The 15938-nt window shown below is 39.7% G+C and overlaps 1 protein-coding gene across 1 annotated transcript in view; it reads right to left on the bottom strand.

Moving 5' to 3' along the window:
- The window catches only part of LOC121390235 (cationic amino acid transporter 2-like), a 65259-nt gene extending 57062 nt beyond the window's left edge, over positions 1-8197 (bottom strand). Inside the window, exon 1 of the mRNA XM_041522010.1 lies at positions 7882-8197. The gene's annotated coding sequence lies outside the window, so the exon portion shown is untranslated. The remainder of the gene's footprint in view (positions 1-7881) is intronic.
- Between the last annotated feature and the right edge of the window lie 7741 nt (positions 8198-15938).

Genomic DNA, 15938 nt, shown 5'->3' with positions numbered 1-15938 from the left:
CACCGTTTACTTCACGATTGTTTTTTTTTTTTTTTTTTTTTTTTTAACTATAACGAGCATAAGCGTATTGGATTTGCTTTCATAGGCGTAGGGGATCCCAATTTAATGTTTTGTTGCCCCCCATGCCCCCCCCCCCCCCCCCCCCTTCCCCCAATCTCGTAAGCTAATGCTTGTTTCTAATTAACGAGTTGTAAAAATAAATGGTCTCAGACGGACACGAATATAGTATTCTATAGCTGTTTTCACACTTAAACACGTTCAACTGGTTTAACTATACTAGTTAAGTTAAACCACTTTTCTTTGGAAATGACAAACGTGGGGAGAGTAGTCTTATGGTCCCCCCATTTCTTATGAGCCATGCATAGTCCTACGGTCCTACCTGGACTTTCATACCTGATTTATTTTTATGGTTTACACCGCGTGGTTATGGCCCGGGAAGTAGATAAACTTGTATAAATGGTCCTAAAATGAATTCTACGTCGCGGGACTTGTTGATGTGTACTAATTAGGATCTATCTACGTCCCGGTACTCGTTAATTGCCCCTTTACCTGGTTGACGGTGTGTGCAGTCAAAAGGTAACAACGAACTAATTCTGTACCACATTATGTTGCCTTGAATGCGTCTACTTGCTTAATGAATGACACCGCCGCGTGGTTGTGCTGCATCTGTTCTGCTATCTGCAACATGTCCACAGTCACGACGTAGGCTCTGCACTGCGAGTTAACACATTTCCAATATGTATAGATATTTTTTGAAAACAGAGTTAATCACATTTAGAAACATACATAATTTCTTTGTCGTTGATAGCTTTTTCAAATTAAATAATTGACAGAATTTATAAGTATTGAGTCTGTCATAATAATATTTTGTTGATATATGAATCTCTCATTTGCGAAATATGTACATTGAAATAAATAATGATATTCCTTACCTAAAGTGGTGTTACAGAGAGGACATTTTCGTTCTAGTCTATTGATGTTTTGTCATCGGCCAGTTTCAATTGGTAGATGGTGATTACAAGTTCTGAATCGATAATATATTGTTCGTAGTTTTTCAGGTAAATATAGAAGATAATTTTTGCATGAAAGGGTCGATTTGAAAATTCTGTTTGTGGAACATTTCGGATATGAATTTAAATTATCATTCCAAACCTGTCTATACTTATCTTGGAGTCTTTGTCTTACAATATGAGTGAATGCTTTCTTACTTGTAATATTTTGGTTTAACCAATAATTTCCACGCCTAACATGTTTAGGGTATCTTTTATATTAATTAACCATTTAAATCTATATCCATGATTAATAGTTTCACATATCATGATTCTGTATAATATTGCTGATATTTTAGAGGCCTTTCCAGTTATGAGCGAGGCCCAAAAATATAGCTTCCTGGTTTTAATCGTAATACCAGGGGGGAAACGCCCAATTCACCATAAATCATAGGGAGTGGGGTACTCTTTGAATTGAATTTGTTTGATATTTTGGCTATTACCAAATCCCCAGATTTCTGAGGAAAACAGAATTGGGACAATAGTACTATCAAAAATGTGCAGATGGCAATCTATAGGCAGATTTAAATTTTCAGTTCTAATGTTTAGTAACGTCATTGTTTTTTTAGCCTGCGCAATAAGAATTGTTTTGGCTTCAACAAATGATCCAGTTCTAGAAAATATAATGCCTAAATATTTGTCTGTATCAACAATGTTCAATTTGATGTCTTTAGTATAAAATGACTTATTTCATTGCTCAAATGCTACCCCGAACAGTAATGCTAGACTATAAACGCTTCTCATTTCGTTGGTAAAGAAAACACGGCTCAAACTGCAATGCAGAACATGTAAACCAATTAGTTTTTTCTACTTCCCGGGACATTCATAATTCGGCAAACCGGTACTACACAAAATAGGTTTTTCTACGTCCCAGGCTCACACCCACCGCGTGAAGGTAAACTCTTTTATTTTCATCTTTTTTATGCATCTAAGCTAAAGTTTAAAAAAAGAAAAAAAAGAAAGGAAACCCCCACCCCCCCCCCCCCCCCCCCCCCCCACTCTCACACCCTTAGATTCGTCACTGAGCGAACAACCAACGACGTTTTTTTTTCCATTGTCGGTGAAATCACATGAGTGAGTTTGTCATAAAACACATTTTAGTGCTTTGCTGTTCAGGCCATTTGAATATCGCAAAGTGCAGAAATAACTGGGAAATTCCCCATAGGTTAGCGTATTCTTTTGCGAACAGGTTCTTCTTCGCGATCGCTTGGTTGAAACGGACTAGTTGATGTCAGTAGAACCCATTCGTTCGCGATTGCATCGCTTTGTCACAGTGGTCCTCTGATCTCCGACCATTAAGAAGTGCCCCTTTTAAAGGCGCATACCATAGTTTCAGCCCGTGGAAATGGACACTAAGTTAATTAATCTACAAATCTGCAACACGAATTTCGTATATGTTTATAGTAGATAGAAGCTAAAGTATGTGATGTTTAAACAGAGAAATGCCGTCTAAAAAGAACTAGCGCTTGTCTCCATAACATTACTTCTCATCATTCGTTAGATATGCTTTAAAACGACTCGCTAAATAAATGGCCTCTTAGGCACACCCCACACACACACCCCCCCCCCCCCCCCCCCCCCCCCCCCCCCCCCAAAAAAAAGTCGATCTGTGGTCAGACCAAAGTTCCAGAATTGATGCGGCTTTTTTTTTAAAGAATGGATTGCTCAGAAAATGTGGGTATACTTGATACCGAAATAAGAAAGAAAAAAAAAGACATGTTTTATTTAACGACGCACTCAACACATTTTATTTACGGTTATATGGCGTCAGACATATGATTAAGGACCACACAGATATTGAGAGAGGAAACCCGCTGTCGCCACTTCATGGATTACTCTTTCAGATTAGCAGCAAGGGATATTTTATATGCACCATCCAACAGACAGGGTAGTACATGCCACGGCCTTTGATATATCAGTCGTGATGCACTGGCTGGAACGAGAAATAGCCCAATGGGCCCACCGACGGGGATCGATCCCACACCGACCGCGCATCGAGCGAACGTTGTACCACTGGGCTACGTCCCGTCCCACCGAAATTAGGGACATATTTAAATTGAAATCAGTATGCACATCCTAGTTCATGCGAGATAGCATTTTGGCTCCAAATGCGGTTTTACGTTACAGCGAAAAAGAGCCCGGAAAAAATCAACGTCATACCGCGGGAAATTAAACAAAATGTTGACGCACGCGCTGACCAGAGACCAGAAATTTATTTTGTTTGGCTCAACGGCTATTGATATAATATTCTTTATATACACGAAGGGGCGAGGTCTAGCTCAGTCGGTAAAGAGATCACATCAGGAGCCTTGGGTTTAAGGATCGAAGCTTCTCGGTGGACCCGTTCTATTATTTAGTTTTTCTTGTGGGTCCACCGACGGGGATCGATCCCAAACCGACCACGCATCAAGCGAGCGCTTTATCAGTTGGCTACGTCCCGCCCTTTTTGTTTTGTTTTTGTAAGTTAAAATTTAAAGTTTACTTGTTTTAACAACATCACTAAAGCACACTGAATTATCAATCATTAGCCACCGGACGTCAATCATTTGATCATTCTAATATAGGCTTAGAGGATACCGTTACACTTTCCCGTTAGCAGCAAGGGCTATTTTATATGCACTTTCCCACAGACGGGGCAGCATATACTACGACTTTTGATATACCAGTCATGTGGTTCTGGTTTAGGCGGGGGAAAATGCAATCAAGAAATGAATCCACCGATGGGATTCGATCCTACGATCAAAGCAGTAGCGCCCTCTACCGACTGATCTAGACCCGGCTCCTTCCTTACTGGTTGGTGTTAATCTATTAAAACACGGCAATAGGCATTGAGAATACAATAGCACACAAGAGACAATTGGACACCGTTTACTTCACGAACTTTTTTTTTTTTTTTTTTTTTTTTTTTTTTTTTTTTTTTTTTTTTAACTATAACGAGCATAAGCGTATTGGATTTGCTTTCATAGGCGTAGGGGGTCCCATTTATGCACGTGGGGTCGGGGGGAGGCAGGCTGGCTGGCTTTTGCTTGAATTAAACGAGAAACTGCACGAATTTGAAAAAAAAACTCATATAAGCATTACAGCCAAATAGCTATGCATGGACTACAACTAATTTTGACGGTGAGAATGATGGAAATACAGGTGTATGATTAGTACATTTTGCCCGAATATCTCTATAATTTTTTTCCCCAATTTAATGTTTTGTTGCCCCCATGCCCCCCCCCCCCCTTCCCCCAATCTCGTAAGCTAATGCTTGTTTCTAATTAACGAGTTGTAAAAATAAATGGTCTCAGACGGACACGAATATAGTATTCTATAGCTGTTTTCACACTTAAACACGTTCAACTGGTTTAACTATACTAGTTAAGTTAAACCACTTTTCTTTGGAAATGACAAACGTGGGGAGAGTAGTCTTATGGTCCCCCCATTTCTTATGAGCCATGCATAGTCCTACGGTCCTACCTGGACTTTCATACCTGATTTATTTTTATGGTTTACACCGCGTGGTTATGGCCCGGGAAGTAGATAACTTGTATAAATGGTCCTAAAATGAATTCTACGTCGCGGGACTTGTTGATGTGTACTAATTAGGATCTATCTACGTCCCGGTACTCGTTAATTGCCCCTTTACCTGGTTGACGGTGTGTGCAGTCAAAAGGTAACAACGAACTAATTCTGTACCACATTATGTTGCCTTGAATGCGTCTACTTGCTTAATGAATGACACCGCCGTGTGGTTGTGCTGCATCTGTTCTGCTATCTGCAACATGTCCACAGTCACGACGTAGGCTCTGCACTGCGAGTTAACACATTTCCAATATGTATAGATATTTTTTGAAAACAGAGTTAATCACATTTAGAAACATACATAATTTCTTTGTCGTTGATAGCTTTTTCAAATAAATAATTGACAGAATTTATAAGTATTGAGTCTGTCATAATAATATTTTGTTGATATATGAATCTCTCATTTGCGAAATATGTACATTGAAATAAATAATGATATTCCTCACCTAAAGTGGTGTTACAGAGAGGACATTTTCGTTCTAGTCTATCGATGTTTTGCCATCGGCCAGTTTCAATTGGTAGATGGTGATTACAAGTTCTGAATCGATAATATATTGTTCGTAGTTTTTTAGGTAAATATAGAAGATAATTTTTGCATGAAAGGGTCGATTTGAAAATTCTGTATGTGGAACATTTCGGATATGAATTTAAATTATCATTCCAAGCCTGTCTATACTTATCTTGGAGTCTTTGACTTACAATATGAGTGAATGCTTTCTTACTTGTAATATTTTGGTTTAACCAATAATTTCCCACGCCTAACATGTTTAGGGTATCTTTTATATTAATTAACCATTTAAATCTATATCCATGATTAATAGTTTCACATATCATGATTCTGTATAATATTGCTGATATTTTAGAGGCCTTTCCAGTTATGAGCGAGGCCCAAAAATTTAGCATCCTGGTTTTAATCGTAATACCAGGGGGAAAACGCCCAATTCACCATAAATCATAGGGAGCGGGGTACTCTTTGAATTGAATTTGTTTGATATTTTGGCTATTACCAAATCCCCAGATTTCTGAGGAAAACAGAATTGGGACAATAGTACTATCAAAAATGTGCAGATGACAATCTATAGGTAGATTTAAATTTCTAGTTCTAATGTTTAGTAACGTCATTGTTTTTTTAGCCTGCACAATAAGAATTGTTTTGGCTTCAACAAATGATCCAGTTCTAGAAAATATAATGCCTAAATATTTTTATGTGTCAACAATGTTCAATTTGATGTCTTTAATATAAAATGACTTATTTCATTGCTCAAATGCTACCCCGAACAGTAATGCTAGACTATAAACGCTTCTCATTTCGTTGGTAAAGAAAACACGGCTCAAACTGCAATGCAGAACATGTAAACCAATTAGTTTTTTCTACTTCCCGGGACATTCATAATTCGGCAAACCGGGACTACACAAAATAGGGTTTTCTACGTCCCGGGCCCACACCCACCGCGTGAAGGTAAACTCTTTTATTTTCATCTTTTTTATGCATCAAAGCTAAAGTTTAAAAAAAGAAAAAAAGAAAGGAACTTAGAATTATGAAAACAAAAATATATTTTGGGGTATAGTATGACGAAAATTCAGGTCTATGAAAATTAATATTCTAAATAATAAAATGTAAATACTTTTAACTTAAATTTACACAAAACAGCTTTAACAGTGAAGAATGCGTCGCAGTGTTTAAAAACTACGGTTTGTCGCTTTAATGCCTTTCTTTTTTAATTCATCATAAAAAAACTGGGTTCGGATCCCAGTCGAGGCATGAGATTTTTAATCCAGATACCGACTCCAAAACCCGAGAGAGTGCTCCGCAAGGCTCAATGGGTAGGTGTTCCATAACTGGTTCAACAAAGGCCATGGTTTGTGCTATCCTGCCTGTGGGAAGCGCAAATAAAAGATCCCTTGCTGCTAATCGGAAAGAGTAGCCCGTGTAGTGGCGACAACGGGTTTCCTCTCAAAATTTGTGTGGTCCTTAACCATATGTCTGACGCCATATAACCGTAAATAAAATGGGTTGAGTGCGTCGTTAAAAAACAACATTTCTTTCTTTTTCCAAAAAAAACACAACACTAAATTGTCAAATATAACAAGGCATCTCTGAGCATCTTTTTTTTCTTCAAAATTAGGATTATTTGGTCTAAACAGAGTGATGGTAATGTGTGAGGAATCCTTCATTATTTGCATTAAATATTTTTGCCAACTATTCGGGTGCCTAAACAATACCTCAATTGGAACGAGAGAAAACCTCGCGGGATCATATTATTACGAATTGGAACGAGAGAAAACCTCGCGGGATCATATTATTACGAATTGTCTTTGGAAATTATTATCGCTTAGCCAGCCGCTCTACATGCGCCCAGGGTAAGATGTAAGCCAGTGGTAAAGAGCTCGCCTGATGCACGGTCGCTCTTGGATCGATCCCCGTCGGGCAATTTCTCGTTCCAGCCAGTGCACATCGACTGGTGTATCAAAGGTCGTGGAAAGGGCTATCATGTCCGTCGGATGGTGCATATAAAAGATCCTTGCTATTAATCTAAAAGAACAAACATGTAGCTGTTTCCCTCTCTAAGTCTATAGATACCAAAATTAGCAAATGTTTGACATCCAATACCCGATGGCTAATACGTACATGTGCTCTCATAGGTAAACAAAACAAACCTTAATTTTCAACATGTTCCATACAGTGTTTAACAACACCACTAGAACACATTGATTTATTAATCATCGGCTATTGGATGGCATCGGAAATTTTGACATAGAACCTAAAAGATGAAACCCACTACATGTTTCCATTAGTAGCAAGGAATCTTTTATATGCCCCATCCCACATACAGGATAACACATACCACTGCCATTGATATACCAGTCGTGGTGCACTGGCTGGAATGAGAAATAGACCAATGGCCCCACCGGCGGGGATCGATCCCAAACCGATCGCGCATCAAGCGAGCGCTTTACCACTGAGCTACGTCCCGCTCCTTGTAAGTTTAATGGATAATTTGGCCAAAGTTGCTGATCGCCCAGAAACAGTGCAAGGAATTAAACAGAAGCTAGGGGAGGAGGATATATATCTATATATCTATATAGATATATCTATATATATATATCTATATATATATCTATATATATATATATATATATATATTGAAACAAAATCGCGTACAGCAGGAATATACCTCTCTAACCTCACCCCACCCCACCCCTTCCCCCGGCACTAGCACCTGCAAAAGGTAATTGTACAACTCTGACATACGCAATATCTTACCTTTAAAAGTTCAACAGAAACTAAGAGAGACAGAGATCGAATGAATCCAATTCCAGATCTTGTTTGGAAAATCCTCCGTTTGAAGACCGATTGACGCTAATCACGCTGCCGCATTCCCATGAAACTCCGGTAATAATCTCAGTTCGTCTCTGCGACTGGCGAGTGAACGATTCCAGTGTGGCGGCACGCACATCCCATCACGGTCTAACCAAAGACTCCAAGCGAAGGCTTTATTTGGCTGCAATAGATTGGCACTGGAAGCCCTCGGAGTTGTGGCGTCTCCGATAGTCTGTCGGGGACGTTTTTATTAGCACTGGCTCGGGCAATATCCTAGCCAGACTGTGCCTGTGTTGGGAGGATGGTGAATATATACATGTATGCTGATAGGAATAGTTACGCACGCTAGCGATCAATACGGTGTATAAGGCTAATCTACGATTGCGGATCCGAATTCTATTGTGGTAAAGGAATATGCCTTGCGTTCCGCTGTAAAAGAGGACGGGACGTAGCCCAGTTGTAAATTGCTTGCCTGAGGCACGGTCGGTCTAGGATCGATCCTCACCTGTGGGCTAGTTAAGCTGTTTATCGTTCCAGTCAGTGCATCACGGTATATTAAATGCCGTGGTATGTACTATCCTGTCTAAGGGATGGTACATATAAAAACGATTCCTTGCTACTAATGAAACAAGAAATGTAGCGGTTTTCCTGTCTAAGTCTTTATCTGAGAATGGCCAAATGGTTGATATTCAACAGTCGACGATTAATCAAAATCAATGTGTTTCTGTAATGCCATTAAACAAGACAAACTTTGACTTTCAACTTATCCAGTGATTTATTTTGTGTCCTGTTTGACAGAAAGGGGGAGGGGAGGGACTGAACCCCTTGTTGGACCCATTCTTTGACTGTCCTCCATACCAACCAGTGTCCCACGACTGGTATATGAAACACCGTGGTATGTACTGTCCTGTCTGCGAGGAAGTGCATATATAAGAGCACTTACTGCTATTAATGGAATAATATAGCGGGTACAAAATGTTTAACGTCCAATAGCCGGTGATTAATAAGTCAATGAGATCTAGTCATGATGTTAAAGAAACTAGAGTTTAGTGTTAAAAAATCGTAGAATTGTACCTGATAGCTCAATGGGTGTTTATTAGTCTCTTAACCGTCCAACCGCAGTGGACTATAGTTATCGTCAACTTCCTTCCTTCTGTCTGTCTGTCTGTCTGTCTGTCTGTTTGTTTGTTTGTCTGTCTGTCTGTCTGTCTGTCTGTCTGTCTGTCTATCTGTCTGTCTGTCTGTCTGTTTGTCTCCTCCACGTATAGTATCCGGACTTTTGTGTTGTAATGTTTGCAGCTACCGAGAGGGCAGGACGTAGCTCAGTGGCACAGCGCCTCGCCTGATGCGCGATCGATCTAGGATCGATTCCCGTTGATGGGCCCATTTGGCTATTTCTTGTTCCAGCCAGTGCTCCACCACTGGTGTAACAAAGGACGTGGTATGTGCTATCCTGTCCGTGAGATGGTGCATATAAAAGATCCCTTGCTGCTAATCCAAAAGAGTAGCCCATGAAGTGGCGACAGCGGGTTTCCTCACTCAATATCTGTGTGGTCTTTAACTATATGTCCGACGCCATATAACCGTAAATAAAATGTGTTGAGCGCGTCGTTAAATAAGAGCAAGCTGTTGTAGCGTACGCCTGTCCTGGGCACAAGAGCCGAACTCGGCCGGCTCCTCCGTCCAGGACAGGAAAGGTGGGGGAGGGAGAGAGGAGGGACCGCCTGCACTGGCAGGTGCAAGGGAGCACCAGCAGCCCGACCGTGGTCGGTAGCAGGCGGAGGGGGGGGGGGGGGGGGGGGGGGGGGGGGGGGGGGGGTTGATGGTGCTATTGAATTTGGAATGGAACAAAGTATTATGCCAAAGAGAAAAGGTGCGCAATTTGGGTTCAGGAAATTGGGCGCAATTTTGAACGGTCGGCCAAAAAGAAAGTTCCAGAGCTAATATAGGTTTTGACATTAGTGAATCGAGAGTAGCTCGTTAATTAGACCTCTATGATGCTGTGGTGTCTCCCTAGGTTGCCCATATAGCCCTTAAAAAGGGCTTGACCGCTTCTGGTCGTGGCATGACAACCCAGAGGAGGCTAGTGCACTTGTGTACACCGGTAGGCAAGGCGCTGTTGTTCCGGGGGTTTTCCCGATCTTGTTGTTGTTGCAGTCAACGACGTCCTCCTCTTCAGTGTCACCAAGTACCAAGTAGACGACCAGCAGCAAGTATTTGGGGGTGGAATAGGAGAGGCCGGTATTCTTTTGTCCGGCTTCCACTGGGTGCAGTGCAATTGTGTACTCGGAGCCGGTATTCTTTTGTCCGGCTCCTTATTATAGTACGTGCTGGGCCATGAAATGGGTGCGGTTGCATTGTTATCATTAATCAATGCACCCTATGTACTGTTGCGGTGGTGCATGCTGTCTGTTTGTAAACCCTAGTTTGGTGTTGAGGTTGTTCCCATTGTCCTAAGTCCCTATTCTAGTGTACTCAACGGTTATCCAAGACCACCCCCCCCCCCCCCCCCCCCCCTGTATTTGGATTATAATGAAAAATAGAATGACGGGGGGGGGGGGGAGGGGAGTTATACTAGCCTAGCAATCTAGTTTGAAGGTGGGTTTTTTATTTTTTTATTTTTTAATCCCCCCCCCCCCCCCCCCCCCCCCCCCTTATAGTGTAAGTATTGGTTAAAAAGCCTAGTGCTTAACATATTTTATTTGGCTACCAAAAACAATACGTTTATTAAGTCGATCGTCAACTGTCGGTAGGAAAAATATGTCAACTGTTACAAATGCAGTAATTTACATCTGTATATGTCCTTAGTAGTCCAGCTGTCAAATGTAATTTTGGGTTGAAGTGTATACAATTTGGTGCATAGTTGTTCTATACGGGTTTGCTTCTGGGGTCTCGATGAACAATCAACCGTGTGCCACACAAGCACCCTTTCAGTTTTATATTATATTAATATATTTAGACTGTTTATAATTGGACTGAATATAATAGCATGTTTTACTTTCGTGTTAGATGTTTTTAATATGTTTTAATGTAATATTTGTGTATTTTATATGTCGATTCTTTAGTCTCTCGTAACTCCATATGGAGTGGCTCAGTGCTGTTTTATATATTATTGTTTTATTGATGTATGTTTTTAAAACTGAGGTGGGACTTTAATAAACAATTTGTATGTCTGTCTGTCTGTCTGTCTGTAAGAAATCCAAAATGGCGTCCACGATGGCCGTCGAATCAAGGAAATGGCTATATCTTGCTTATTACTTGACAGAGAACAATAATCATTGCATCTACCCCTTCTATAGAAGCTCACTACCTACCAGCTTCAACCTCGATTGCCTGATAACGGCAAACTCTGTTGAAACGGTTCGTACATATTGATTAATTCCTCTATGCAATAGTCGTTTAACATTGGTATTAACGAGATACAGGAAAAAAAAAAGAAGAAAAAAATGGAAACAAGACATCACGAGAAAATAAAATCAATTCTGTAATATTTGATTCCACCATTTCGATACATGTGGCTCTTAATAATCATGTTTACCGTCCAAATTAACAAAATCGATCTTGCCTGGTCATCATTATGGGGAAAATAATCACCCTGCTGACATCATAATAAAGATTTGTCACGATGAACTCACTCCTGTAACTTGGGTGGTATTGAACTTAAGTGGTAGAAAGAAGTCCGTAGACCTTTTGATGGGAATGCCGTACGTCGCGGGATCCAGTCTCTTCTGGAGACAAATTTATATAATTGTGGGGATATTTTGTATTATCTTTTTTTGTTTTCATCATCTTCTTCACTTTCTTCTTCTTTTCCTTCACCCTTTTCCTTCATTTTATTGATTAATTAATTTATTTATTTATTATTTATTTATTTATTTATTTATTTATTTATTTATTTATTTATTTATTTATTTATTTATTTATTTATTTATTTATTTATTTATTTATTTATTTATTTATTTATTTATTTATTTATTTATTATTTATTTTGTTTTTGCTCTCCTTCTGCTGAACATTTTCGTCAGCTTCTTTTTCTTCATCTTATTTTCCGTTCTCCTTTTTACTTCTTTTCCTACGTTTTTTTTTCTTACTTCTTCTTCGTCTGCATTTTCTGCTTCTTCTTCTTCTACTTCTACTACTACTGCAACTGCTAAATCTTCTTCTTGCTCTTCTTCCTCGATTTCTTCTCTTCTTCTTCTTCTTCTTCTTCTTCTTCTTCTTCTTCTTCTTCTTTAGGCATGTAGAAACTGGAGGACGGAGGGCCTAACCTCCACTTCATAAATCCTACAGCTCTTTCATCATGTTTTTTTTTTTATGTGTATATATACATGTACACCAATAATATACAAATAACAAATCATTAACTTTCAATACAGAACTTCAAAACTATGCAAATAAACAAAATCTTTAATTTTCAATATGGTACTTCAATATATACGTTATTTCAATACTTTCAGTACAGTGAAATTGATTTCTACCTATTGCTAACTTGTTCTCTGGATATTGTTCGAGACAATCGCGTTTATAACCATCCAGATAGCACACGTGTGCGGGGAAAGATGGCTCATTAGACATCCTGGACTAGGTCAATGAATTCACGAGATTTACTACCACTGTGTATAGGTCATCGAATGTAGTTCATTTATTACAGTCGTCGCGACGTAGCCCAGTGATAAAGCACTCGCTTGATGAACGGTCGGTATAGGATCGATCCCCGTCGCTGTGTCCATTGGGTTATTTTTCGTTCCAGCCAGTGTACCACGAATGGTATATCAAAGGTCGTGGTATGTGTTATCCTGTCTGTTGAATGACGCATATAAGAGATCCTTTCCTGCTAATGTAAAAATGCAGCGGGTTTCCTCTCTGAGGACTATATGTCAAAATTAGTAAATGTTTGACATTCAATTATAGCCGATTATTAATAAATCAATATGATCTTGTGGTGTCGTTAAACAAAACAAACAAACTTTATTACAGAGAACACCAGTTTATAAATTAATTTACATTTTTGATGGTTGTAAAACCAGTTTTAAATTTGTGACAGTGTTTAACATCATCATATATAACACAGTGCCATTCTTCTAGAAGCGAGTTCAAAATGAGTTCAATATAGTGTATCGAAATCTACGCTTCAAGCATTATCTGGACGTCAAATTCCTATACTAATATAAGGAGTCTTAACAATGCAATCCACTGATTTAACCTTGCAGCCTCCGGGTTGTCTATAAAACGAATACCTAGTTAGTCGTAGTTTGGTCTCAAAGCAATATTTAAGGGTCTATAAACGTACTTCAACACTTCTGGCTCTATAAGGAATATAAGTTGCTCCACAGATGTTGGGGCGTGTTGCTAAAGAATGGATGTAGACTATTATATGGGTCAAGGTGATTCAACTAAAAATAGCTCCAACACAGGTTTCAACATTTTCTGGAGCAACATAGTGTTTTCTTTGTTACCTTGTGGTGCCAGAATGATGGATCGTGTTGTTAAAGAATGGACGAACAATGGTAAATGTTTTACAATCTGTGCCAAGAGAAACCAACTACAAACACGGCCAGCATACATACGCCACAAATGTTGGCGTCTGTTTACACGCTTTAAGAGTGACATATTGTTAAACTTTTTTTTTTTTTAACGACACCTCTAGAGCACATTGATTTATTAATCATCGGCTATTGGATGTCAAACATTTTGGTAACTTTGACATATAGTCTCATAGAGTAAACCCGCTACATGTTTCCATTAGTAGCAAGGGGTATTTTATATACACCGTTGCACAAACAGGATAGCACATACTACATATTTTGATATATACCAGTCATGGTGCACTGACTGGAACGAGAAATAGCCCAGTGGGCCCACCGACGGGGATCGATCCCAAACTGACCGCGCATCAAGCAAGTGCTTTACTACTGAGCTACGTCCCACCGTATATTATCAGAGAGTAAACACGCTGCATTTTTTCATTAGTAGCAAGATATATATATTTTTTACATACACGATTGCACAGACAGGATAGCACATACCACAGACTTTGATATACTAGTCATGGTGCACTGACTGAAACGAGAAATAGCCCAGTGGGCCCACCGACGGGATCGATCCTAGATCGACCGGGCATCAAACGAACGCTTTACCACTGGGCTATGTCCCGCTCGTGACATAGTGATATTCGTGGGCCCATTGGGCTATTTCTCGTTCCAGCCAGTGCACCACGACTGGTATATCAAAGGTCGTGGTATGTGCTATCAGGTTTGTGGGATGGTGCATATAAAAGATCCCTTGCTACTAATGGAACAAAATCTAGCGGGTTTCCTCTCTAAGACTACATGTCAAAACTACCAAATGATTGACATCCAATAGCCGATGATTAATAAATCAATGTGCTCTAGTGGTGTCGTTAAACAAAACAAACTTTAACACTATGTCACTCTTAAAGCGTGTAAACAGACGCCAACATGTGTGGGGTATGTATGCTGGCCGTGTTTGTAGTTGGTTCCTCTTGGCTCGATTTCTGTTTGACTCTTCAGCAGCGAGCTGTTCGTGGTTCAAATTCGGTTGGAGAATGTTTCAGCTTATCTTTGCATTGTCCATGCTAATGCCGTTGTATTTGATCTCGGTTCAAAATCGATTTCAATTGAAAGGGACCATTCAGAGTTTGACACAATCTGTTCATGTTTACCACATTCAGCGCTTTGTTGGATGACTAACATTACATATTAATGATATTTTCGTGTTTAGAATATCAGTGTCTGTATGAACAACGTTTTTGTGGTTGTCCCAATGTTTGTAGAAGCCCAAACGGGATTTTACTTTCCAATAAATGAAACATAACTGCTACAAGCATTAGCACACGATCGTAGGCACATTGGATATACAGAAACTAGTATTCTAAACAAGAAACATGTATTGGCTATGTAATTTCAGTCGCCAAAACGACACTGTTAGTTGGAAGAAGGAAATATTGTATTTAACGACGCACTCAACACATTTTATTTACGGTTATATGGCGTCAGACATATGGTTAATGACCACACAGATATTGAAGGAGGAAACCCGCTGTCGCCACTTCATGGACTACTCTTTTCGATTGGCAGCAAGGGATCTTTTATATGCATCATCCCATAGACAGGATAGCACATACCACGGCCTTTGATGTACCAGTCGTGGTGCACTGGCTGGAGCGAGAAATAGCCCAATAGGCCCACCGACGGGGATCGATCCTAAACCGACCGCGCATCAAGCGAGCGCTTTACCACTGGGCTACGTCTCACAATGGTAGCAAACTCAGGGCAGTCACCTAAATGGATTTTACATTTGTATGTAGAGTCGTTTCTGACACGGCCAACTGTCCCCTCCTCCTCCTCCTCCTCTTCCTCCTACTCTTCCTCCTTCGTCTTCGTCTTCGTCTTCTTCTTCTTCCTCTTTTTCCTCTTTTTCTTGTTGTTGTTGTTGTTGTTGTTGTTTTCTTTCTTCTTCTTCATCTTTTTCTTCTTGATGTTCTTCATGTTCTTACTGTTCTTCTTGTTCTTGTTCTTCGTCTTCTTCATATTATATTTCTTCATCATCATCATCTTTTTCTTCATCTTCTTCTTGATCTTCTTCTACGTCGTCGCCATCTTGTTTTTCTTCTTCGGATGATCAGACAGAGGTCCATGACGGTTTATGTGAGAGTAAACAAAGGTTTATGGTGTTTATTTTTTAACCAGAGATGAGAAATCTTGGCACCTTCCTTGCGTTCTATGACAGTGAAACGCTAACGTTCGCAATATAGGCTTTGATTAAATTTGGATGCGGTCATTACGCATTAAGCGCATACAACATTTTAATTCGAAGCAAATAACCAGTTTAACGATGTACTGATTTAGTGATTATATATTTTGCCACCTTATAAGCTATATTGTCCGTTTCTGATTAGCACCACCATTCGTTATGTACTTCCAACAAAAAAGACCTCCCTCTGTCTGTTTGTCTGTCTGTCTGTCTCTCTCTATATGTAT

The sequence above is a fragment of the Gigantopelta aegis genome, chromosome 15 (genome assembly GCF_016097555.1).
Source record: "Gigantopelta aegis isolate Gae_Host chromosome 15, Gae_host_genome, whole genome shotgun sequence".
NCBI lineage: Eukaryota > Metazoa > Mollusca > Gastropoda > Neomphalida > Peltospiridae > Gigantopelta > Gigantopelta aegis.
The sequence above is the reverse complement of the archived record's forward strand: the minus strand, read 5'-3'. Positions and strand labels throughout refer to the sequence as shown.